Source organism: Anopheles funestus, chromosome 2RL (assembly GCF_943734845.2).
Source record: "Anopheles funestus chromosome 2RL, idAnoFuneDA-416_04, whole genome shotgun sequence".
Lineage (NCBI taxonomy): Eukaryota > Metazoa > Arthropoda > Insecta > Diptera > Culicidae > Anopheles > Anopheles funestus.
In genome coordinates, this window is record NC_064598.1 from 88,341,044 (window position 1) to 88,365,723 (window position 24,680).

A 24,680-nucleotide genomic window follows, 5' to 3' on the forward strand; every position below is an offset into this window, starting at 1 on the left:
TTCGGCACTTGTAGCGTATGTTATGAGTTCTAGTGTTTGATTTTTCAATTAAATTTTGAACTGAAATTCCGTTTCATGGAAGTAATTAGAATTCATTTCAACATGACATATATCCGAAAATATAATTCTGTTTCTCCCAGGCCCAATCTTCTCCTATATATTTCCTTTTCCCACAGCAAATGTACTACTTATGAAACAAATCGATGTAAACGGAACTGCACACGCTTGCCCTACATTGTGTAGCAAACCATTCCTACAAGTGACTTCATCCTCAACGGTTCGTACAAACAAGCGACGAACCTTCAGTGAGCAGTCGTATTAAGCTTCTTCGGAAGAAAAACCTGCTCGTACGCTTTGGAAAACTGTCCCTACCAACCGGGAGAGGAAACACGCAACCAGGTAGCAATCAATTACACAATGGCACATACACACATGTTGACCAGCACCGAGCGCACACCAGCGCGCCGGAAGAAGCCCCCCGGAAGATGGTCCACTGTCCGGTCCGATGGATGGCAGATGGCATCAACCCCCCCTTTTTCCATAGCCCTGCCGAAGCTTCTTTGCGTGTTAGAAGAAACCGAAAAAAAACAACAACCCACCACGATCATAGACGCAGCGAATGTTGGACGCCCGGGGGGGACACCACAATAAATAATGAAATAGAAAGTTTTCGCTTCCGAAGCCAATTAAAATTACGATTTGTTTGTACCGAGGCGGAATCGGGTGGAATCTTGCGGATCTCCTTCCGTTCCGTACGGCCAAGATTCCGAAGGTACCGTGTCGTTGCAGTTGTTGCTCTCCTGTACACGGTTCGGTTGATCTGGTTTTGGTTGCACTTTCCGTTCGCGTTTGCACGGTGCGCGGTTTTTTTTTTTATAATTTAGCCACCAGATCAAAGCATGGTTCGAGTTGGGGACGGTTTTGCCTGTAACGCATCACCAAGCAACCGATCGATGGGGTGACTTGAGCGTGCGACTCTAATTAAAACATGGAGAAAAAGGAGGGAAAAATCTCAATGCCGGAGTAAAATTCATTCATTAATCACCTTACCGATCAACGATCGGTTGCGTACGCACAGATGCGTTTGATGATGCGCAACATGTGTACTAAACGATGAGAAGGACGTAAAGAGAAATGGCAGAAAAAAAAACCTGCGACACACTCGACAGGATACGTACCGGATTACGCGACTATCGTACGCAATACGATGCAATCGTCACATATGTTAGCTGCCGTTTTGCTAAACTAGCCCATAAGTATGTGTTTGGTACACGATCGACTAGGGTTGATTGCGTGAGAGGATGAAACACCGGCAAAAAAAAAATAAAATCATTCGCAACCGCACGTAAAGCAAAGGGAAGAATTGCGACTTAGTTTAGAGAGTGAGGGGAGAAAAAAAGATTTTCCTGTTTGTATAATAATTATGGAAGCGCGATAGATTCCATCCACGTGTGGGAACGAGTTGGAGAAGACCTTGTAAACTCCCTCGAGCTGATTTGCGCGACGCGACTGGATGTTCGTCGATACTGCAACATCAAGAAACGAGAAGGTGCGTCCAAACATCGTCCGGGTTCGTCGCTTAGTGATAATTTTTCCCACCGTTGCGCGCGCACGGGATCCAATTTGAATGAAATTTAATTTCTTATTAATTATTTTTGTCACCATGCGGGATCGTGTGTGGACGGCACAACGGGTAGGTTGTAAAAACGTTTGAGATATGTTAACGAGCGAGATTGGTGTGATAGAGAAATTCTTCTGCGTCCAGTGGTGATGCTGCTTATGAGACATTTCATGTGCCTTATGCGATGGAGTAAACCGTGGGAGTTAACGATTTTGTGATGGACAGAAGAGTAAAATAAATGAAAATGTGTTTGCTGTTTGCTAACGTATTAAAACGTATTAAGTAATCTTATGATTTTGCAACTTCAAAGGATGTGACATGTAATTAAATGGTATATAGTATAACCACTTCACAAATGGTAATAATATTTTTCATAAAAAATCTAGAATTTATCCCATGGTCCATGCCATATTGGATCGTCTGTTAAAAAATTTCATCTATTTCTGTCCATCGACATCGACACAGATAACCGATCATGATAGGTGGGCGAGATTGAATATCAAGATCGAGCTACCACTACTGCCGGTAGCCACCAAAAAAAAAAAACCAAAACAAAAAACGTGTCTCTAGTTCGATGCTAATAATCACTAATTTTTTCACTTTACATCTTCCGTTCGGTGTCCGGTGTTCCATCGTGTCTAGGCAACGTGCTTCATTCCCTCCTACTGGGAACCGCAACGCTTATCTGTCCCCATTTCGCTTCTGTACTGGATCCCTTTGTAACATATGGATTCAGATTCCGAGCAGATCGTCCATTTCCGTCTTCCACCTTACGTGAGCAAACGGTGTGCGGCGGTAGCTGATGCCAGTCGCGAGCACCCAGGGACAACGTGTGACAAGTGATGTTTGGGCAGAGATAAGAGAACCGAACGACGCACGACACAGCGACGCGCCGTGACGCGACACGAGTGTGGGCTTCTGTCGGGCAAGAGCAAGAGCGAACGCAACGAGCCTGCGCTGTCGTATTGCTGGGAAGCTTCACCGTCATATCATTTGGGGAGATTTTATTTGTTGCGCTCCTGTGCACACCGAAAAGGGGCGCTTTACTTATGCGTCCTGTCGTTCCATCAGTGCGCGCCGGGGTCTGCCGGGGAATCCGCTTCCGCTTTTCGACTCGATTTCAGTTCGGAAAACCTGGCGTACGGTTTGGAAGATGATGATGGTTTGTGCATTTGCGAGCGCGCTCGCGGGAAACAATACTTCCGCCCGCGAGATCAAGTTCTACCGATTGTGCACGTCAGGCGAAGGTTTATGTAGAAACACAGGAAACGTACTGTCACTAACCGACACCGGAACTGAGCTGTCAAAGCATGCGAATTTACACAGGCACCGAGACACAACATACACACACGCAGATGGAGCTTGATAGTATGAGGCATACATATCGATCGATCAATCGCGTACAAAGGGTCGTTTATCCGTTCTTTCTTTTTTTGCAAAACATTTCTCTCTCGCTCTTTCTCTCTTACGATCGCCGTGTCGCGAAAGAGGGTGAATCTAGGAGGTGGTTATGTTCTTATGCTACGCTAGCATACACACCGTGGACACGGGGCGACAGGACCGACATTCGTTGGAGCGTTCTGTTTTGTCGGCGATTTTTATTCAATTAAGACATATCACGGATTTAATTGATCGACAGACGGTTGATTGATAGAGAGGACGGCCACAGTTGACAGGAAATGGGGTACAGTTGTGTGTGTTTTTCTTACTCCCTTTTCCAACTGACCTATCGATGGAGCTATGGCTGGTAGCATTTATGATTAACGTGTCATTTTGAAAAAAGGCAGCTTAAAAAAATTATTAAAAAAATATTACCTGAAACGCTTATTATTAGCGTTCATTGAACAAAATTTTTATACCACTTTTTTCCAGCTTCCAATTTACCTATGGCAATAATGCATCAACACATTATCCTACATTTTAAAGCGAAAAAGTACATTTTCTGTACTCAAGAAAATTATTGAAAATAAAACAAAACACATCCAGCCTAAATAAAAATACAAAAAAAGGTTAAACTTAATTGCGCAAAATTAAATCACACTAAAGCTTCGACACCCTTCGGGGCCATAAGTTTCAATTAGGCGAAGCATCGGCCGATACAGCTGAAATGATTTTTTACCTTTTATGGCAATTCTTTCCGATTCTAGATGTTCACCGGCGTTCAGTATTCCGCATGAGAAATTTGTCGCTAAAAGCAACCTGCGGATCAAATGTAAAAGCTGCTACTGCACGCCTTACTTACGTAATGATTGTTTTTTTCCGCAAGTAAAACAACGAAGCAAAAATTACTCCCTATATAAAACGCGTCCAGTTTACCGTTCTTTTTTGTTTTTGCTCCACTAAAGCAAATCGACATTACGGCAGCGGCGGAACGCAAAAACCAAAACAAGGAAACCGGCCATAAGATGCTATAAACGAAGCGCGGGGCAAAGGAAAGAAGAACTTGACACCATGCACGATCACCCCAGCAAGGTGTTCACCCATGGCGGAACCTTTCACTTTTTGACCCACAAATCGCGTACGCGTAAACCAAAAAAAAAACCACCCCTTTCCCCGGGCGGCGATCCTCACTCTATCACCCTCTCCAGATGTATGACAAAAAGGGATCCCCTAAAAAAACGACCACGGCGAGTTGACGGAAGTGCTACATCGAATCGGAGCGCAACAGATCACAACAGTCCGTTAGTGGTCATCATGCTTCCGCTTCGTATGAATCTTCCCATTCGCGGGATTCCCATTCTGTGGTTCCGTGCGGTTTGTCTCGTTCGAAGTTTATTGAATTCCCTTGCGTCTCCCCTCTCCCCCTTATCCCCCTCCTCTTAATTTCTCGGTTATGCCTGATTTGAAAGTGATCATCTTCTGTGTTTACGATCTCGTTCGATCCCGTCCGGCATCTTCCCTTTATGAGGGGGGAACCCGACCTGAACACAACCTCATCAACCTCCGGCGACAAGGGAACGATTATTAGCCCCGTAAATTAACATCATTAGGCCGGATTCTCACATTTCCTCTCTGCCGGTGTGCGACGACACGACGGACCATTTCTTCTTTCCTCCGCCGGGCATCTTCTACCGGTCGTATCGATCGATCGATTTTGCTCTAATATTTATGAACGGTAATGGCTGCTAAATAGTGACGATAAATTATACCGCCGAATCTGATCATTTAAAAACATTGGAAATGTTTGCAGTTTTTCAAGAGGTTGGAGGGAAACAAAAATATAAAAAAATGGCTTTAGGGGTTTCGCGCAACGGTTAAGAAATTTTTCCGGAGCAAAAAAAACAAAAACTAAACAATTTCCCTTTCAACGGTCGCCGAACAGCTCGTGCTGTAAAGGAAGCGTCACCCAACTTTTCGGATGAATGAATCTTGCATTTTCGATTTCTTCACGGGGTTTCACTTTTTTTCTGTTGTTCCTCCCGCCAAGCATCATCCGTCCGATTTTTTCACCCCCCGCATTCCCGTGCGCAATCGGTTTCGGTTTGATTTTGTTTTTACGAGCGTGATCGCGTTCCACGCTGATCGATCACTCGCGCAAGGAAAAGCGGGTAGAAAGAAGAACTTAGAAAAAAAAAACACAATATACACAACGAGAAGGAAGCTAAGACACCTGGTGTGGCGTATTTCGTTCAAGCGCACTCGCATACACCAGCATAGGCGGGCGTTGAAGTCTCTCAGCACTATGAATGAATGTGTGGAATACTTTCCAACCGGAGTTTGATTACCATTTCGTCAGTGCCATCGCACCGAAGGCAAAACTGGGCGATTGTTTTGGATGATGAGTGCAACCGTTCCGTCCCAAACGCTGGTGACAAACTGTTTGTCTGTTTCAACGTGTAATGGAATCAGCCGGTCACGTGACCGTCGGATGTATTTTTTTTTTTTTTGTAAAATCAAACGGCACGCGGCTTGACGCTTTTGCTTTCGCTCAGATCGATTTGTCTCAAATGAGCGTTCTTCTTTGGCGTATTTTTGTTCCACTCCTTCTACTTCACTGAAGCCCCAGCTCCGGAATTTACCGAAGGCAATGGCAATGGTTTTGATTGTTATTCGTTACGTTTATTTCGCTTTTTTTATGGAAGTTTTAAAGCACCGAATTAGAAGATGTCAATGGCTGCACCGTGAAATTGATGATGGGTGTATAATGACGTCGTGGGTTGACGCTTTCGATTGCGATGATACATTGATGCAGTCGGTATTGGCTCACGGTCGCCGTGCTATTGTGAGCGAACAACAATGATGGTGACGATTCATTGATCGCGCTATATACAGAGTCAGAGAAGGGTTTAAAATTTGTCGTTTTTTTGTTGTTGTGCAACAAATTAAATTTTAATTTTAATTCATTTTAAATTTAGCAATCGAAGAGTAGTAAACATTGTAACGGGAGAAGAAAAATGCGAATTTAAAACAAATCAATCCATTACGTTGAAACTCGCTTGAAAACTACACTTTTTACACATTGATTTTAATTAATACATGTTTCCTTCTCCCAATTTAATGTAATTCATACTTTCTAGAAATAATTTACAGCACACAATGATCGTATGACACTAAGTAGCTCTGATTTGTTCATTCAATTTCACACTCCCCGGTTACCTGGTATCCTCCTTCGAGGATTCACCGAACGACCCCCATCGGGAAAATCTCATTCCCTCGCCAAATTGCCGCCGACTTATGTCATCAGCGTTGAATATCAAATTACACCAACGGATCAACGTACGCCACTTTCAAACCGTCGTCGACGGCAGTGCCGGCAGTTTATCGGCCAAAGAAAGCGCTCACACATGAACCGCGAACCGATGCGACAGCTCGCTGGTGCGCATTTTCTTTATTCCGATCCGATTAACTTATGCATCAGATAGTGCGAGCGCTCTACACTGCCGTGTATGGACGTCGTGTCTGTCTCCTTAGAGCGAGAAAACCATTAGAGCCTTTCGCCGTGGTTCGTTGAAGGCAGAAGAACGAATTCACTTTTCTAGCCGAACGGTTTTGCGGTTTGCTCCGTCTGGATTGGGACAAGCGGCCGCATCCTACCCATCATCCGATCGTACAGAACAACCCCTCCGAGATCGATAGTGATGAGGAGGACTTTAGGGGAGAGGGGAAAGGGAGGAAAGGCTCACTGGTAACTAGTTTCCATCGGTGGCGATTCGTGCACGCGGCACGGGAAACCTTTTATCAAATTACTCCAGTTTTCACTTTTGCGCTAGCTGTTGCAGGTTTTTTTTTTCACTTCGTTCCAAACCCCACAGGGCACAGGGATGTTATCTATGTTTTAATAAATAAATCGTTTTCCTCCTTTCGTTCACCAGCGCTGTGTATAATCATGCGCTAACGGTCGAAAGGGATTTTTCCTTCTGTATGTACTTTTTGGCCGATACCGTACGGCTTAGATCGATTGGAGTAGATTTGCTATCCAGGGCTTAAAAATTATTTCACCATGCTTATCTTTGTGCAACTCACTAGCAAGCAGAAAAAAACCACGCTAGTGGTGTTTCTCTAGCATAGAAATAAGATAAAGCGTGTGTGCTGTATGTGTAGCCCATTCGTGCCCAGATAAAAGCGACGAACCTCACCGACAGAACGATATTAATATTAATGATGAGTTCCCAATCTATCAGAAGGTGATACATTTTTTAAACCATTTTTTTTTCGCTCTCGCCAATCACCTTGCTGAAAGCATTCGGGATATGTGAGGTAGATCCATCGCTTTTGCGCTCCTAAACGGGATAATAATAAGCTTCGACCTAGCGGCATCATCTCGTAACAACAACAAAAAAAACACGAGAATCAATCCCGCAACATGAAATTATACCGTACCGGAGGGAAAAGTGTCCGGCTGGGATTGCGTGTGCCGCACACGAAAGAGAAATTGATTTCACTCTGGTCTGCCGCGTCCATAAATCATAACGCGCCTACCAGAAACGGATGGACACACCGTACGGAGCCGTCATCACCCGTCATCGATGGGTTTTAAAATAGACAAGCCAAACTGTCTTGTCCAACCGATGGTAGTGGGGTAGTGTTGGGGCAAAAATAAACGGGGAGTTTGATTGAAAAGCAAAACAAAAACCACATACGAACCGATCGATGGGGTAGTGGACCGTACCGGATGATTTTGCGCGCTAGCGGAACTCATAAAAAATGATGGCTTCCCTGCTGAACCCAAGCCGGGCGGATGACAACAATTTTGCCTCGTTTCTCGTGAAGGCATATGGCGACAGTAACGTGCGCGGTTCCACCGATCGGGATATCGAAGTTTAATAATAGCTTATCAGCGTCGGTTTCAGTACGGATCGATCGACGATTTCGCTATGACCAAACCGTTCGTCAGCAGGTAGACACACACTCAAACCGAAACAAGCTGCTAATTGACATCTTATTCAATTTCAAACCAACCATAATGGGGTGAGAAATAGAAAAAAAACCTAGGAGAAAATATAGTCGAGAGTAAGCGAAAAAAAAGGTGATCGTAAGAAAGAAAAGCTAAATGTAACAAGCAGCAATGACTTTTAGTACGATTGAGATTACAATGGGATGGGATCTTCAAAGAAGGTGCCAACAGTTGTCCTGTGAACGGTCGTGTAACGAAACAGTTATTGATGTATGATAAGATAAAGGTTATAAAACACAAAAACACACACACGGGCCGTTTCATTCACAATCACCAAAAAACGGGTTATTTTATAGCAAGGCAAACGTTTAACGGCTTGTCTTTTTATCGATTATTTACCAATTCCAATCTTCACAATTGATTGTATCGTATCGTCGGCTACTATACAAAGCAACAACCATCATCCCGAGCCCTTTCCGAGAGTGAGAGATTTCACAAACGACAAGCTCCGAATTTGACAATTTTAAAGAACACACGATTTACACGGCGGAATAAGCGACGAACCTTCCATCGCATCATACACCATCGCAATCAAACACACATTATGTGACGCAGCGTATCGATACAGAAGTTTTGCCTGATAAAAATGTGCTGATAAACTTATCATTTACCGATATCGTTCCCCTCGAAAATGGCCGTGTCGTGTATTTTGTTTACCTTGTCGGTACAACATGGGTCAGCACATTTTAATGCAATGCTCAATGTATGGGGTTTGGTATTTATTGATTTCTTTTTTTTTCGTTTAAAATTGCTTATGAATCGGGAGGTGGGTTTTTTTTTATTTCCTCACTACCATATATCTGCTCCGGGAGAAACATATAAAATAGTAATATCAAGCGACCGTTTCTGCCCAGCGATTGTCACGACGCATATGGTAGATGAAGCTTGTAAAGGGATAATTTTTTAATTAGGTACCGACTCTGCCACTTCGCATCGCTTATCAGCACGTTGCAATCACTCACCCGAAACGGTGCATTCGATCGGTTACCTGTACGCCGATGCGACCGTATCGATTGGGACGCCGGAACGTGAGAAAATGTGTACCGCACACAATGTCGAACGGAACCATTAACGTAATAAAAAAGCGAAATAAAAAAACGGTTCTACCTTCTCCTTTGACCCCGGCCCCGGGTGGTACTCGATCTGTGCTGTACGGTAGTAAAAATTACCTCGATAAAGGATTAATTTTAAAACATTCGTGCGTGATTCGAGACGTGCCCGATAACGTTCCGGTGGTTTCTAAATGATTCAGCTTGATTTAAAAAAAAAAACGGTTCAATTATGTGGTTCCGATATGGCAATTGTAATTATGTATAAATTTTTCATAACGGCATTTACAAATGAAAAAAAAACATTCAAAAACCTCAACGGAATCAACGAAGCTATTAATAATTGATAAAATGAAGCGCGTGGTCTTTTGCTGTTGAGCAGAGTTTTCTTCGAAAAATTGGGCCATTAAATAATGTTTAATATCACATATACTCTGCTACAGTTTTGTTCTCGTAATTTAGCTACCAACCTCAGCAAACATACACGCACAACAAATTGAAGCTAAGCCTTGAGCTTAATCCGGTCTTTATGAGTCTATTGCGGTGCGGATCAGTTTGAATTTTCTCTTTGGCGGATTTTCTCTCGCACCGGGTATAAACCAATAACCGAAAACTGCTTCGGTGCTGCTCATTCACACAGAAGCATGCTTCTGATCGTGCTAATTAGTGCATGAAATTGACTCCCGTGCCTTGTTTCCCATTTAAATCATTGATTTAAGATTTCCAAAAATCTATGCAAAACAACCAAAAAGCACTCCTCACACACACACGAAAGGTTCAACCTGCGGGGTTAATGGGAATGTCGAGAGTGAAAAGTGATAACAAAAAAGTGCTTGCAATACACTCACGATGATCACCATTATGTGGTACGATAAAACGCACAATGAAAGGTGTTTCACTCGTGGTTCGGCGGGTAGGGGGTTTATCATCCGCGCACTTGTCGCAAAACATTCCATTCGATGGACGCCATTGATGAAGAATTTAATCCACCACCTAAAGCTTGTTATTTAGGTGCGTTATTATTCACTGAGCTTTCAATTACGATAAGACAGATCCGACATGGAGGCAAACTAATTGAATGTGTGGCAAAGGAAAGGTATCACTGCGTATCGTTACATTAGCAAAAAGACGGAGGAATTAACTGTGCGCTTACTCCCCCGTAATGCACTGCTAGCAGAAATACATCAAACGTCCGTTAAGCTGGGAGGCTTTTTTTTTTGGTTGGTAGGCCATTTTAATCTGCAAACAAAACGGCACCATAAGCTCTCGTTCGCCTGCAAAAAGGGTGAAATTTATTAGCTTTATCAACGCACCGCTATACGGGGTGCACCGAGAAGCTGCTAAATCCTGTTCGACTCGAGAGTCAAATAATCGTAGATCAAACGAAGCGATTTGGTCGGCGAAATGGAGAGAGAGAGAAAAAAAAGAAGCATCCTTTTTTTCCTTGGCAGCTCACTTCTTACCAACCATCAACAACATGCAACATACTCCGATTAAGCGCATCTACAACAGCAGCCACGATCGCCGTGACTGAAGGGGAACTAAATGGATGCGATCCCGGTCACATACTTTCATGCGCATCGCATCGGTCCGCATCTGATCGGGCTTCTTCGAAGTTCCAGGGAAGATGGGAAGCAAAGAGAGAGCAAAAAAATCTGCGACTACCACATTTTTCGCATTCAAATCACCACCAACGCCAACCAATGGTCCGGGGGTTGCGCCTATCGGTGGTTAGTTATTTATTGCTTCGTTCTATCCGCGGTGAAATCGTCACACAATTGCATCGCGCGCACGAGCAGGCACGTGGATGGGCTACACCACCCGCAACCCCCGTGGCGGTAGGCGATGTGCGGAACCCTGCCTAAACTGGATCGCACAAATCAAATTCATGGAGTTTTTTACGAAAGGAAACAGTAACGAAGATCGCTAGCAATGTTTGAATGCATTCAATTTTAATTAGTGTTCAAGCGTCTACTGTTCTGCAAGGATTGTGCGAGGTTAACCATCGGGTTTTTTTCTTTAGCCAGTGGTTGGCAACTTCAAATTCAATTTTTTAAAGGGAATTTTAAGAAATACGATAACTTACTATAATTTTTCTATTTGTCATCTTCTTCTTTTGTGGCAGTACAACCTCAAGAGATCTTGACCTTATCTTGGTTTTGAATAATCTAGAGTACGGTCCGGATGGGATTTGAGCCTCGGTCCTATCGTATAGAGACCGGCGACGGTACACTGACGAGGCGACGCTAATAAGTAAAATCATAATTCTTTATACATCCCTGATTACAGTAGAACGTCGATTATCCGGGGTGCTCGGGAAGTGGCTGATGCCGGTTAATCGATTTCCACGGATAATAGTTCCTTAAATATCAAGGTCATTTATATATCTAGATAAAGCGTATATAGTCTCTATATACTATACTATGCTCCTCTTGATGCTAAAAATGATTCTGAATCAAAACAATTTTTTATCAAATAACAATTAAAATTTAGAATGCAAAACAAAATCGATTGCTAATACAACGTTTGGTGACGATTTTAATAATTTAAACCATCCTGACAGTACAAATGTACTCCTGTCAATTTTCCCGCCGGTGAAACCGCCCCCGGATAATCGACGTTCTACTGTATTTGAAATTTTATTGATCTTTTGATAGTCGACTCATGGACGAATGGCTGAATCTTCACTGAAGATTTATACGAATGACTCTTTTCGTAAAATTCAATAATTCAGAACACTACAAAAATATTCTAATTCAACACGCGCCAACGACTGATCTGCCAACCACTGATCTGATGTGGTGACCAACTTTTTATCTTGCTTTGGTATCCACAGAAAAGTGGGAACACATTACAGCTGTACATTTGCAAACACTCAACAATTTTAATCGGCTCATTTCCACTGCCAAAAGGGAAATGCTGACAAAATAGCAAACGGAAAAGCAAGCAAAACAGGACAAAAACAAAAACCCCATCCTCTCCGAGTTTCAATTTTTCCTCCGTAACATGCAAAACAAGTACGTTTCATTTAAATCTGATCAAACATTGCTTCATCCTTTCCACCGTCTGGAATGTGTACTCATCGGCTGTATCGTTTTGCCTGTATAATGCATTTCTAATTTAATTACAATTATAAATCGAAACATCTCACATGATCGTGTCGGCAAAGCGGGATGATCAGATTTCCCGATCGTGGTCGCCGGTTGTATCCGTTCGTCCGAACGATGGTGAATATTTATTAATTTCGATTTTGTAAAATATTTCGTAATTCATCGTGTCGCGCATCCTACCCTTGTCGTGGACGTCCACCATCTCCTCTTTCGCATTCTCTCTCTAGAGTCCATTAATAGGCAAACCTAAGAGATGCGATCGCGATGCTTATGTGCAGGGTACTTGCGGTAAGGAATTAAATTACAGATAAATGAACCACTTTCACGGGTCGTGTCGTGCGTTCGGGTATTACTTCTTCTTTTTTTTGCGCTCCAACAGTGCAAGGTTCCCTAAGGTGGCCTTCTAAGAAAAGCCTAACCGCGCCGGTCGGAAAGCAAGCGAATTTTTCTCCACTTCCTTTTTGCGCTTGGGCCAAAGAGACGATCAAGCTGGTCCGATCCGGAATAGAGTGTTTCATTTTGCCCAACCACCTTATTTCCCCATCACTCACCTGGTGCATCTTTCCCGAAGCGATGTAAACTGATCTGCTTCAAATGCGGCTAGACAACGTTTTTTTTTAACAACAACGACGACCACCGTCACCAGCGAGCACACGATGTCGCCTACGAAGAGAAAATAGATTTTTGATGTTATTGGAGAGCGATTAAACTGATCGTCCGTGAATAGCTAAACACGGTCCACTTTGTGTGTGCTTTTGTAAGTTTACACATGGGTGGGATGTTTACTTTTGATTTGATGGCGAAACCATTTCGAACAAAAGCGGTACAAATGGTAAAGGGTGAAACAAAACCGGCCGAAAAAGGAGGAGGCTGGGTGGTAGAATATTGATGATACCGCGTGTGGCGTAAAATTTGTCCGAGGTGTTAAACCGGTGCCGTCTGATTGCGAACGAATCCATGCGGTGCCATTATGGGGAACGATCAATTAGGATGGGATCGTCGTAGATGAAACCGATGGGAAATGGCAAGCTGTTTTATCGCTTTCAGGCACGCGTGAAAAGAATAATATATATTGTAATGCTAATGTGGCTACATTAATGGCGGATAATAATGGTTTTTTGGCTAAATGTCAAATGCTTTTCGAACTTTGCGACCGGAAAGAATCAACGGTTTGTTGGTTTTTATGATTTCTTTTGCATTTAAAGAAATGTGATTTAAATAAAGAAAAGGAACCTTTTATTATTTTACTCAGTATGATGACAGAGAAAAACAAACAAACTTAAAACAATTTAAAAAATAAATTACTATAAAATAATAAATAAACAAAAAAAAACATATTGACTGTTTCATTCTATCAAAAAAACTTTACGATGAATAATTTCTCAATTTAGTCAATAATTTCTCAGTCAATTAATATTTTCTAAAAATTTATTCCAAATTTATTAGCACAAAAAATATTTTTAAAAAAATGTTACGAACTGCCAGGCTGTACCAGCACTTATGAAATGAAAGTCCTTTCCTATATGCCTTCATTCAATTCAACATCATCGATGAAATAAGATACAGCATCTTCAATCGATGCTTCAAGTGCAGAATGGTGTATCAATTGTTAGCAAGTGTTTTACATCATTCCATAGGGAAAGAATGAATTTCTCCTTCACGACCGCACACCAGCCACACACCGCATGTCTGAGGTGTGTGTTTTCATTCCATCCCGTGTTTGGAACCTTTTTCTCCTCAATCGAGAAAATGTTTTTCCCGGCAGCTCTTGAACACACATGTCATCGCCATTACATGCGGTGTAACCAATCACAAAACAAAGACAACAACGGCACAAAAAAATGCATGTTACCATCACGAACGACACTCTGTGGTGCTGCACATGTAATGGCCCCTGTCTGATAGATTGCTTGTGGTAGATGTTTCCTATACTCTGGTCGGCTAAGCTCCGGTACGCTCGGCGAAAACGAAAACGCCATTAAAAAATCAGAGCAAACGATGCAACATCAGGTGCAGTGAAAAACAGGAACCGAACCACATACTGCTGTCAGGGACCATTTTTCCTCTCACTCAATAATTAGAGTCCGAAAGTGAGTCCACTTTCCTGTGACCACTATCCACTTTTGTGTGTGTGTGGCTTTTCTTCTTTTCTGTCCCTTCCCACACAGATACGACTGACCAGATGCAACTACTGATCTAATTACTTTAACATACCACGCGCATCCACGAAGCTACCACACTCACACACTGGTTTTCCATCCCACGGTTCCCATCTTCGTCGGCTGCAGGATGATGCCGCGGTACGAACCAAACAAAAAAAAAGCACTCGAATCTCTAGCCGATGGCACCGAGATGGGTTGCGCGCTGAATGCTACAGATAATGGCTACTAGTTGCGCTGTTACGTGTTGCTGCATCACTCGTCCTGCATGCCGCTAATCGTCCTCCACAACATGGCGACTTGAACGCAGGGTAGATAATGCAAGCGAGAAACCTACCGGCTGAACAAAATGCGATCGATATCTGTGATGCTTCCTGCGATGCATTTATGCACGGCCACCAGACCATGGGGCAATTGGCTGTTCGGTCGATCGTTGGCGGTCAAGCGATCTGCAAGATTTCATCCGGGAAGAGATGCAATCAGCGCCCGATGCAGGCACACCGGGCTGGATACGATGTACGAAGAGGATAGAGAGGTTTTGTTTTTTTTCTGTTTTGTTTTGCTCCACTTTCCGGAAGCTTTTAAGCGACTTTGGCGTTGATGGTGGTGCTGTTGTCGAACGTAGAGATACGAGTGAACGTACATGTGCAATTGCACGGGAGCGCTAGCATGCAATGGGGGAAATATATTGAAAACTCTTTCATTGCTTTAGATTGCTTTAGAAAAGTTAGAAAATGATAAATTAAAACAATAGGAAATTTCAACCTATCGATCAGGCCCAAACTTGCAGCTTTTATTATATCTTTAAATAATTCTAAACTGAATTCACTGTAGTCCTTAGTTATAAATATCACGACCAATAGTTTATTTAATTTTTTTTAACGTTTTTAATGTTTGTTTTCTTAAAACACTAACATAATTATAAAACATAGGAAAAATCGTGTAAATGTGTAAATATTTCAATCAAACTATTACTGACACCTACGTCCCATGCACTGACATCAGTCACCCCGTTTGAACATATCATCCACAATCACAACAAAGTCAGCTTTAAATCTGCTGCAACAATTAACCGTTCGACGACAAAACCGGAACCGGATTACCGGCAGCCTAACGAACATACCGGAAAAGAAACAAATAATTTGTTTTGCGTAAAATAGTTTTGACAGAAGGAAAGCGAATGGATGCACAAATTGATGACAATCAAAAACGGCAGCACGGGAAGCATGCCGTGCCTGTTTGCGTGTAGGCAAGACAATCTAGCAGCGAGAGGCCAAGCAACCAAGAGCCTAAACTCACCGGCTCTGGTTAAGGGTTGGAGCACTTTTGCTAACGAACCGCATCCTCCATATTGACTGCACTTGAATGGCAACGTCGCGCGCGCACACACACGGACATAAACGAAGCATCCGAAGCTGAATTAGAAATAATAATGACGACGCTGATGACGAGCAGCGGACCGAGTGCAAAAAAAGAAAATAAATAAACTAGTGCAATCCGGGCACAACGAGCGAGCACAACCGTACGGGCAAACAAGAGGGAAAACTCCAGCGTACAAAAAGCGTATCACAATCAACGACACCTTATAAGGCCATCCGTTTTATCTACACTCTGCCGGCGCATCATCGGCAACTGCACTCGATGCATTTGGAAGGTATGCACGGGGTGGGTTTTTCCCCCTCACTCGCTCATGGTAGCAGCGCGCGTAAATGTTTCGGTACACATCAACAGCCCCGCGCACACTGGACGGATGCGCAGTGCAAGAAATTCAATCACGTACGGGACGAACGTACCGTTCTCGGTCGGGGCTGCGATCGGATCGGTCGTAAGATCCATTGCGGCACCAAATCGATCGCTTGATCAAGCGCAGGAATTGCAAATCTGCAGCGTAAAGGTGATGGGAAAAATGTAAATATTATTGAATTGCGCGAAAGATGAAAAAAAAACATATATACACACACGGCTGATTGAAAAGCTGTAATGAAAGCAATGATGTGAAGCTTTGCCCGTTGCTCTGTGGAGAAATGTGTGCGAAAAATGTGTGCTTTTTATCGGGAAATTTTCATTCCCATTTGGGTTGGGGTTGGGTAAGTGTGCGTGTATCATCTGGTGTATGCAATTAGTGCATCTCATGACTAAAGGCAAGGTTGATGACATATTTTTACAGACTACAAAAAAAGATGTTAAGAAGAGCATTTAATAATTTAAATTAAAAGATTTATGGAAAGAATTTTCTTTTTAAATTGTTCTTTAAAAATATTCAGTACAACATAAGTTCGTTCACTTGATACGGCCAAGCCGTTCTAACCGAGCAAAAAAAAAAATAAGTTCGTTCAAACACGATACAGTTTTGTAAAGAAAATTGTAAAGATTAAACATAACTGTACTACGATCTATTACCACCGGAAACATCAATGCAATTCACAAAAAAAAAAAAAAAAAAAAAATAGAGCAAATCCGATTCGACCATCATCATCATCATCTCCATCGAGCTCCATTTTCGCCCGAGCGACAGTTTCACATTCGTTGACCATATAGATCATCTTCTGGTCGCGTTGAAATTAGAGCATTCAAAACCCCATCCCTGCGGGCCATTACTACCCCAGCGATTACTTTCCTCCCCCAAGCCAAATTCCAGCATTTGGCCACAAACATGACGTTTCTTCAATTTCACCGGCACAACAGCCCAAAGTGGTCGCCAAACGAATTTGTGGTTTCCAGGGCCTTAATTCGATTTAATCCGGTAGCAAACAGTTCCGGGAGAATGAAAGCGAACCGGACGGACGGACCGAGTGAGACGGAGCGTATCACCCAGGTACGGGGAGGGGGACGTTCGGGCAGATCGGGCACAACAGAAAATGAAAAGCCCGCAAGCGATTAAGGGTAGCAGCAAATCTAATGCGATGAAGAATTTCACTTCCAAACGAAACTGCTTCCTTAGCGATGAGAAGAAATAGAAATAAAACAAAAAAAAAACCAGACCAGAAAAGACTCGCCACGAACGCGTCATGATTTGTTCGATTTGCTTGTGACAAATATGGTTTGACTCGCTGCGAACGAACAGCCTCCCTGATGCATCGTTGAGAATCTGCTGCAGGCTAACACGAGCGCCACACATCTTCACATTCGTATCCCTGCAATGCTCCGCGTGAAGGTGATCTAGCCCGATCAAGTGATCTAGTGCACACCACACCGTGTGCACAACGTGTCGTAATAATGTATAACGTCTTCTCGTACCTTTGCGAAAAACGCTCATGTTAACGAACCACGTCCGTTTCCGGCATGAAACCAAAACAAAAAAACAAAGAAACACATTCCCGGATCGGAATCGTGAGGCATGAAAATCGGTTCACACTTTCGGGGGTTCGTCGCTTGGCGAGTCATCTTTCACCCGAAGTGAACCCCGTGGGTGAATGTGCGAACGAAAAAGGGAACCAATCGACCACTGTCCAACACACACTGGTGACGATAATGGATGTAATGGCCACGGGTTCCGTCCACGGCGGTTGGTTCGTTCTGTTTAACTTTTTTTACTTCCTTATGTGCAATTTATTCCTTCCCTGCTACCGTGGCAGTCCTTATGCACTTTTGCTACCAACACACTTACTCTTTCACCCCGAAATTGCGTGAAACTACCCTGCCACCCCATGCCAGAGAGTGACAATGAGCGGGACCTCCGCCACTGCGGAATGCGGTGAGAGCATATTCATGTTCATGCACGGTGACATTCCTGTACTAGCGGGAAGAAAAATGTGGCACGACTTTTTGGCTGGACGGCGCGCGTTCGTGTGATGTGTAGTCGCGCGATCCATTTCTGGTGGTACCCTGGTGCAAAAGCCGACAACGCAGTAGTGAAAAATGTGCGATGATTTTTGGCACGAAAAATGGATGACAAACGTGGCGGGTTCCTTTCCCTTTTATGGGACGCAGGAAAGTCGAGCATCCCGAATGGTGCATTCAGTGGTGCTGCGCTTGCGTCAAAGTGCAGTTGTTGATGGTAAAGAAAATGAAGAAAAGTCGTTATTTTTTTTTGGTTTTGAAATTCTCTACTCAATTTGGAAAGATGCTACAATCAATCTGCCACGGGCAGATTCTCAGTGTGTCTTTACGTGCAGTTCATCAAAACGCATGCCATAAAAATATTTTGCCCCCATACTTGCACATGATTTTGCATGAATTATTTATGATTATTCAATTATTCGAGCAAATAAAACAAAACCTCATTAAGAAGGTGTATAATGCCTAGAAAATAAATTTATTTTTGAGCTGCCCAAGTATGGGGTTTAAGTAATAATTTCTTCCACTTCAGTGAAAGCAAAATGACGGAGTCGTACAAAATCAATACTTTGCTTTAAGAGAGTACATCAAACACCTTTCTTGTTTGCACCCTTCCAAATCAATGCATGTTTTCAACCGTTATAGACAAATCCCATAGCACGCCCTACCCGCGCCAAATGATGTTGTTTGATGATAATTACACATAGCAACAAACCCAACCCATCGAGAAACGTGCTGGAAACGGTTTTAACACATTTGTCGCCGATGATTATCACCTTCTCAGCTTTTCATCACCACCCTACTCGCAGATCGGTTCGAAACCTCACGTGATGGAATTTTCACTCACAGCCCCAGTGAGTGTGCAAAACGCTCTACGCTCCCATGGCTCTTATCAACTGCGTCATATCGATGAGTTTAAGCAGCAAAGTACGAAGGCAGGCAAACTCAAATTCGCAACTTCCCCCGCCTCTCATCGGCACCCGGCAAGTTGGCAGAAAGGTAAAGGAGGTATTTTAATTGTCTTCCAATTGCGAAGGATGCTTTGCCTAAGCATCCCTCCAGTACGGCAAACACCGTGTGGTAATCGTCTTCGGCTTCGGCTGTCACCGATGAAGCGCTAATAATTAGAAGTGAAGCTACTCGGTTCGCAATCGGTTCAACCGGGTTGTCTGTCTGATTTGACGACGATAGTTTGCCCTGTGTGCTACACACACACACACACACTCACACAGTAGAGTGATTGGTTGGGAATGGCGGGCAAAACGGGATGACAGCTTGGTGCGCTTGGCGATGAAGCACGATGAAGATAAGGTTCGTTTTCTCACACGTATAGAACGTCACACAAGGCGTTTTGTCGCCGTACGGGCCATGTTTGGGTCTCCCGTTTTGGGCTGGTGGGGTGCGGATAGGTAGATAGGTAGTAACCCCCATCGTATCAATATCGCTCGATCTTAGCAGTGAAGTCTAGAGTGCGCTAAGGTACGTCTCATTACCTTCGGCTGGTGATGGCGGCATCACATCATCAGCGTCAGCCACTGCTCGTACGTGACACTCTCCTTGTGCCTGAGCTATATGGCGTCAGTAACGACGCTCTTCATGATTTATGAAATTGAAGCTCCCTTTTAGACTCCATCTGAGACTTCACAAACCCTCTACCTATCTCCAACTCTTGCCCACGGAGTTTCGCTGCTAACGAACTACACACACCGCGTGGAGATCCCTGACAACTTGAGGTGATGATGTACACCGTTTGGAATGTATTACCCTTTTTTACCCCTCCATCGCCAGCAGTGCACCATAGAAACCGGGTGACCAACCAGTTTCGTTCGACTAAACGGAGACTACCCCCGGGGTGGGTAGAGTTGAAGCAAAAAAAATAAACCTAATGCACTGCGCTTCCTTCTGACATCGAGCCACATAACTGGGTGCTAAATTGGAGGCCTTCGAAGCGATCGGCCCATGAGAAGGAATACTGTTACAGCCACTAACTGGTGCACCGGACACTTAGACACCATATCCCAGGAGAAAATCGGGTGCGCGATAAACGAAACTGGTGCAACATTGGGATGGGGATATACTAATAATTGCAAGTAACCGTTTTGCCTTGAAGCTGCCACTCGCTACTCATCAGGTGATCAGTCGGGAAAGAAAGTGGCAAGTAAAGGAAGAAAGGTAATGTGCCTTGCTTTATAGGATGTATCATGTACTATCCGGAGCAGGGTATAATAGAAAACCCAGCGGATAATTACAATGCGCTCGCCGGTGCTATCTACAGCGACATCTTTCGAACGCAATACCGTTTGCGATAACTTACATGATAACTTACGCAATCGTGAGCAAATGAGTGCTCGGTACGTGCGTAGTTGATGGTTATCTATGAACTAGCTACCGGAAGAACGTAAGATATTGCAGTAACACGGTCGCAACGGTACGATAAGACGATCCAAACCAATCTACTATTTAGAAGACTTCGCTAAATGAGGTCAACTACTGCTGCAGCGTCGATTGGTGTAAGAATTGTTCGGAAGACTGTCCGTGAAGATCTTGAGCAAAAGTCTTCTAGATCTCCAGTGCCTTCGATACATTCGGAGTGCCTCGAGAGTGGAAAGTGATGAAACACCGCCCGATGATGTCTGATGATGATGATGATGATGGTGACGGTAATGAGAGAGTCCACTCTGCTCTAGTTTAGTAGGGTCCGAGCGTTCCCCGCCCTCTAGGTAATAATGGTGTATCCCTCCATGGTCATCATCATCAGTGGCCGGTTGTGCATGATCCGCGGCAGTATCGTTCACCGTGTCAGGGCACGGTGAACCACGAACCCTGGAGTGCAGCTCGAGGTTGCACGGGAAGAAGCCGCTTCAGAAGCCCCTCCGAGACACTCCCCTCAAACTTCGTTTTGGTTTGGAGAACCGTTCTGTTACTTCTGCCGCCCATGTTGTGATTGGCACACCTGAAAAATGTGCTGTGTTTTTGCTGCTTCTCGCCCAACTACGCGCTAGAGTACAGCATTGAACATCGTACATACCGATGGTCAGATACTCATTCAAGACACACACACTACCACTACGCGCGTGATCATGCAATGCAGGGGTGCGGTGATGCTCTGCGATGGTCAGGCGATCTCACTTTCAATGTTGCTTCTGCTCGGCATGAATATCGGTGTAGTTTTTTTTAAACATATTTTTGTTGTTGTTGTTGTCGTACTGGTAGCTTCTCTACCGTGTCCTCACCACGGGCAAAACAGCATCCAAATCTTGTCCGAGTTGGTGGATTGGAGACGATGCCCCGAGGGTACCGACCGTACGACGCAACGCAAGATCGCAACTGAACTTGAAGCACACTGGAAGGAGGTTACGCATGCGGACGGGCCAGGTGGCCGAAGGTGATAAAATAATAGCACAAACTGGAGCAACTATTTCGAAACGACTTCAAAACCGGCCTCCACGATGTATCTTCACTCCCTTCCTCGACACTTCGACACAACAGAGCCGGACGAATTGTGCGAAACGCGAAAACATGCGTACCAAACATACGAAATAAAAACGCTTCATGAGGAGTTCGAATAGTTGGATGAAGGAACAAGAAAAAGGGAAATTACAAACCCTTGCTTAAATGGTGTATTCGGCTACCAATTTGGCCGTTCGGATGGTGACGAATTCGTGCCAGATTGAAATACCTATTCGTGTTCGTTAAAGTTTGAGTGGAACCATCATATCGCTGCCGTTGAAATTGTCTGCATTTTCTATGAACTGTTTGGAAGCTTCAGGTAGACCTTGAAACTCCGCTTTGCTTCAGGTTGTGGAGCATGTGTATAGAGTGTGCCCGGTTCCACTTGTCATCCTTCTGACGAAGATGAAATGATCCACAAACACAAAAAAACGGTTCACATCCACGCCACCAGTTTCTCCTGCCAGCCCAATTCTCCATTCACGGGAAGCGATACAGTTAAGTCAGAAGCCTGTCAAGAAAGCCTCTGAAGTAGCGTGACAGGGGTCTTTGAGTGCTCGTGGTTTTGTGTACTGTCTGCAACCTGCACCAAAACGCTGTACGGATGGAAGTGGGATTTCAATTTTTGTGTTTGATTGATTTTTCCATCTTGGATGCGACATCGTCAGATGCAGAGCTGTTGATGAACCTGCACGGCCGGTGATAGAAGACCTTCCACAATCCAGCTCCTATCGTTCCAGCATCCGATGGTACATACAGCTTTGGCAGTGAATGACGACGCCTCGTCACGGCGAACTCGAAGGTGATTGCAACGGCTAGGATACGTTCGATTCGAGTTTGGAAGTACATCCCCGAAATTGGAAAGGTGAATTTGTAAACAAATTGGAATTCGTAACGAGATTGAGCCAGTTTGATAAGTTGCACCGGCCCTTTTGGTTCGGGCATCCTTCACCCTTCAATGTGCTTCCTTCGAGCAGCTTTTTTTCTTCTTCTTCTTTCCACACTGCCTGATAATGTACATCCCGCAAAAACCTGAAGGGGACTGGAGAGGATTTCAGCTACGTCTGGGCCTCAGGGAAAGGGGTCGCGTGACGTTTGCTTTCCTTTTCGCTTTTATCTGTCCCGGGTTGTCGGTTTGAAGGCCGTTGCATCATCAACGCCATTAGGCCACCCCGATGGATTGCCTTGTACCGTGCGCGTTTGTTCGGCTGCGTCTCGCCCAAGCAGTTTAGCCTGGTCGCGTCGATCGTTAATGCTTGTCATACCCGTAGCGAAAGATGCAAAGTAAGAGATCCAATGATATCACTAGGCTACTGACTGGTAAGGCAACCAATAAACTGGAGCACTTACAATGAGTTTGTGTGAGTGTTTGTCGAAGCAAACGTAAAACGAAGTTGTCGTGTGAAGAAAAGAAGCATTTGGAAGATCGGCATCAGGAAAGTTGTTGCCTTAAACCTTTTAAACAAGCTTTAAACACTACTAGAAAAATTGTATAATATTGTTAAAGCTTAAATAAATAAAAGCTTAAAGCAATATGAACTGCAACAATTCAAAAACCTTATGAAATTAGTGACTTACACTGGAAGACATGTGTTAATAGTCTTTTCACAGCAATAGATGGTTGAACATTATTTCACTACTCTATATTTGTATCAAACTATTGACAGTCGGACAAAATGAATACGGAAAGACCCTGCAGGCGAACGAAATTTATCAAATCCAATAAACAACTCGTCCTGATACGGTCGCCCTCACAGCCACCATGGATACATTCGTATAAATTTCATTTCTACCACTCATTAGTGTATTTATTTCAAATGATTAAACTTTCATCGCCGACCGAAAATAGCGTCCCGTGAAAGGATCGGTGCAGAACGTCCAGTCCCCATACACACACACACACACATGATTCCGTTCCGATTCTGCAATCCCATAAATCGAGCACGCTAGTCGTTTGCTGTTACGGGCAGGAGGCCTAAAAAAAGCGGGGTAATAAAAAAGTAATGCCAAATGCAACCTGGGCACACTAAGCGGGTATCAAATAGCAAAATAGTCTAAAACCGTGCACGGTGAAGTGTCTGGGTGGGTGCATTTCCCGTCCCATTGCCACACCCTGTCACACATGGAGGTTGGGATATGTTTTTTTCTCTTTACTGCAGTACCCCTCGAGGGCTCCGAGAGGATCGAGAGTGTGCAACTTGCAACAACATTGCAGCGCTTCGCAATCGAAACCGGAATTGACCGTGCTATTAGGGTGAGGGAACAACGCAGTCCAACCATCGCCACATGTTGCCCGGTTGGGGTTGTGTGCGGGGGAAAAGAAACGGGCGATAAAGGGTGGAGAGAGAAAAATAAACCTTCCCCGATAACAATATCAACATCCCCCCAAACGTGAACTGTCCAAGCAGTCTTTAGCAGTCTTCGGTGCACAAAAAGAACTCGGCGGGTTAGAGCGATCGATTCCGTGCAAACTAGAAGCACAGGAGAGGGAGTGGAAACAGCACAGAATCTCCTGTACGGTGGAATGTACTCCATACGGCAAGTAAGGCGCAAGCGTGAACCCACGAGCGTGTTCATATATTTATGGAATAGATTAAAACTAGACCACTCTCGAAAAACGCTCGGCAGGGTGCCCCGGTAAGAGACTGCGCGTATCCCCGCGTGGATGTGGTGACCGGCGTGACCAGCCCAGGACCGGAGCTATCCACTAACCGTATCTCGTGGCTCGTGGCCATATCGTGTCGGCCCGTTCGCCGTTGACCGGGTGGGCAATATTTTCTTTACATTTCGTTGTCGCTCCACACATTTGCGCGAACCGCCGGGCACCACAAGGAACGGTGAACGGGACCGGATCGGTACGTTTTGTTTCCTTGTGGCGAAGGTTTTTCCAATTGCACTACCCAATACCGGGCCGAGTGCCGATCGAACGCAGCGAGGAATGCAATCCAAACACCACGCAGAAGAGCATTTCAATGTGCCCTGCGAGGACGCACCATTGCTGCAAACCTTGGTTTAGTTTTTTTTTTGCAATGGATGTTCGAGAGCGATTTTCACTTTCTATTTCATTGGTTAGAATCCAAGCGTGAGCAGAGACTCGGCTGATTTATGCGCACAAAAAAA

At 44.2% G+C, this 24,680-nt stretch overlaps 1 long non-coding RNA gene across 1 annotated transcript in view; it reads right to left on the reverse strand.

The window, feature by feature from the left end:
* The window catches only part of LOC125762904 (uncharacterized), a 271,270-nt gene that overhangs the window by 174,917 nt on the left and 71,673 nt on the right, over positions 1–24,680 (reverse strand). Inside the window, exon 2 of the long non-coding RNA XR_007418270.1 lies at positions 12,726–12,837. This is a non-coding gene — a long non-coding RNA (uncharacterized LOC125762904). The remainder of the gene's footprint in view (positions 1–12,725; positions 12,838–24,680) is intronic.